General features: G+C 52.0%; 1 protein-coding gene across 1 annotated transcript in view; it reads left to right on the plus strand.

Moving 5' to 3' along the window:
* The first annotated feature begins 1,517 nt into the window (after window positions 1-1,517).
* Window positions 1,518-2,890, plus strand: part of CAMK1 (calcium/calmodulin dependent protein kinase I) — a 16,335-nt gene continuing 14,962 nt past the window's right edge. Inside the window, exon 1 of the mRNA XM_006152018.3 lies at window positions 1,518-1,771. The gene's annotated coding sequence lies outside the window, so the exon portion shown is untranslated. The remainder of the gene's footprint in view (window positions 1,772-2,890) is intronic.

The following is a 2,890-nucleotide window of genomic DNA, read 5'->3' on the forward strand; positions in this document are numbered from 1 at the left end:
AGAGCCAATCAGAGTCCTTCCCTGAGACTGATACTCCTTCTGCTGGGTTTAGTTGGAAAACTGAGGCTGCCTCACTCCATGTGTCCTGCCACGGGGAGATGGTCACCTGCAGAGGAAGAGAGACAGACAAGGTGCAAAAATAAACTGAGACAAGGAGAGATGAAAGAACAGAGAAAAAGCAAATCCTAAGAGTCCTGGCCCAGACCATAGCCTGGTGGTTAAGAGAGCTGGATCTCACATGGCTGACCATGTAGTTCAAGTCCTGCAACTGGCATCTTGAAAACCATACCAATACATATGCATGCACACTCAAAATCCCAGTGGGATGGAGAAATGAAGGAGAAGGGATTGCTGGGTGACCATACTCCATTGGAAGGGTATCATCTCCATCTCTGTCTCTGTTTCTCTCCTGTAAGCCTATGTGTCCTCTATCAAATTAAAAAACAAAAACCAAATAATAAAGCCACAACCTATTATTATTAAGTCTCCAGTTCTAGTCCCCAAGATTCTGATCCTTGATATTTTTCCTTCAGCAAAAAAACTCCTTAATGAAAAAAAAAAGTAAATAAATAAATAAAATGTAAAGGTAGAGAATGTTTGTTAAGAAGGAAAGCAGATAGGGCTGACAGGTGGCATGGTGGTTAAGAACGCTGGACTCCCACATGGCCAACTGCGGTTGGAGTCCCAGACCCGGCGGCTTGCTTTCTCACTTGCCCTCTCTCTCTCTCTGTCTCTCTCTGTTCAAATTAAAATAAGTAAATAAAAATAGATAAATAAAGTTAAATAAAATAATTCTAAAAAAAAAAGAAAGCGGGGACCAGCAGATGGCGAGGTGGTTAAGGCGCTGGACAATCCCACATGGCTGACCATGGTTCAAGCCCTCGACCTGGCGGCTTGCTTTCTCACTTTCCCTCTTTCTCTCTCTCTCTCTCATCAAATTAAAATAAAAGGAATGAATAAATAAAATAAAGTAAAATAATTCTTAAACAAAAAAGAAAGCATAGGGGCAAGTGGTATGGTGGACACCCACAGGACCAACCACAGTTCAAGTCCCAGACCTGGAGGCTTGCTTTCTCTCTTTCCCGCTATCTCTATCTCTCCCTCTTCCTTGTTCTGTTCAAAATAAAAAATAACAGTAAATAAAATAAAATAGATATTAAAAAAAAAAGTATAAGAGTAGAAATGCTGGGACCAGCAGGTGGCATGGTGGTTAAGGCGCTGGACACTCCCACATGACCGACCACGGTTCAAGTCCTGGACCTGGTGGCTTGCTTTCTCACTTTCCTCTCTCTCTCTGGTCAAATTAAAAATGAAAGAATGAATGAATAAATAAATTAAAAAAAAAAGAGTAGAAATGCTCAAAAGCAGGCAAAATGTAAGACAGAGCATAAAAGTTGTACAAGTCTTTAGAAGGACAGAGGCTACCTTATCACCCGGGGAGTGTTGTAACCCAGATAAAGAGGACTTTATGGTGAAGCAACCCCAGCTCAGTGGGTGTGCTGGGCAGGGGGTAGGAGCGAGTGGGGGCTCCGCTCTGCACTAAACGTGTGCTTTCCCACAGTCTAAGGAGTCTGAGATACTGAGATTTGGAAGAGGGAAAGTACCCCTCAGCCCCCGTCCCTGGCTAAGTCAGGCCCTTACTCTGAGCCTCGGCTTGGGCTCAGTCCAGCGCTCCTTTCAGGTACTTTTCACTCATCTCACGGAATACTCGGGGTTCTGAGTCAGTCAACACTGTTCTCACGTCCGGAGGGAGCCACGGAGGCTCAGAGAGGTACGTGTGACCTAGACAGTCAACTTCAAAGCTCCAGGGGCCTCAGCCTCCGTCCTCTCTCACCTGTAAAACGGTCGGGAGAAATTGCCCACCAGATGATGAGAGGAAAGCCCGCTGAAGTGAGTTAGGTTAAGCGCCAGCTGGAAAACGCAGGAATTCAGGAGTGAGGGTGGCACTGGGAGGCTGAAGAGGTGGGGTGGGTGGGGTGGGGGACTGTCGCCTAGACCCTGTCCAGCCCCAGCTCCTGCCTCTGCGCCCACCCTCCCCCACCTTCCCACCCAGCGCTGGGTTTCCTCCCAAGGAGTTTCCGCCTTGGTCAGGTTCCTTGGCCTCTCGCCCGCTGCCCCAGGATCAGGCTCCGTGTCCCTCCTCCCGAGCCTGGCCCCCTGCCACTGGCCCCTGGCGCCGGCCCAGTCACGCGGTGCTTCAGTCTTCTTTGGACTGCTTCCTTCAGGATCCTGATTTAACTTCCCCCTCCGCCTGCCCTCCCTGTCTCAGGCCCTCGCAACGCTGCACCAGCTCTGAGGGGCAAATGTCCAGGACTGGAGTCCCGGCTCTCTCTGAGGGACCTTGGACCTCAGTTTTCCCGCCTGTCAAATGGAGCCCCCACCCCTCCAACTGCGTGGGTCCTCCGCATTGCCTGCCCTTGTCGGGTCCCCAACGACTGCCCCAGGTGCCCAGCCCTTAGGGCTCTAGAGCTGGTCCTGGGGCCTGGTTCCCTGCAGGGCACTGGAGGGTGGGCAAGGGGAGGGCATTACCAGCCCAGGAGTGCAAAGGAAGGTTCCAGAACTGGAGTGGAAGAACATTCGCGAGCCTACGGGGTGAAACTAGCTCCCCTCCAGAGTCAGATAGACGTGGGTTCGAATCTTGCTTTGGTCTCCAGCCAACTGCTGCGTTTGGCACCTTCATCGCTCTGGGCCTCAGTTGTTCCCTCTGTGAAATGGGGGCCGTCCGAGCCGGAGGGCTGCGGTCGTCTAGCAGGGCATCTGGCCAGAACACACGGGGTCCCTCCCACCCGCGCCCCTTCCCCGGCCCCAGGGCGGCGCCTCGCCTCGCCACCCCGGCCCCTCCGCCGCAGGCTCCTCCTCCGCTGACATCAGAGCCGCAGGCGGGCGGAGG

The sequence above is a fragment of the Tupaia chinensis genome, unplaced genomic scaffold, assembly GCF_000334495.1.
Source record: "Tupaia chinensis unplaced genomic scaffold, TupChi_1.0 Scaffold000333_1, whole genome shotgun sequence".
Taxonomy (NCBI): Eukaryota; Metazoa; Chordata; class Mammalia; order Scandentia; family Tupaiidae; genus Tupaia; species Tupaia belangeri.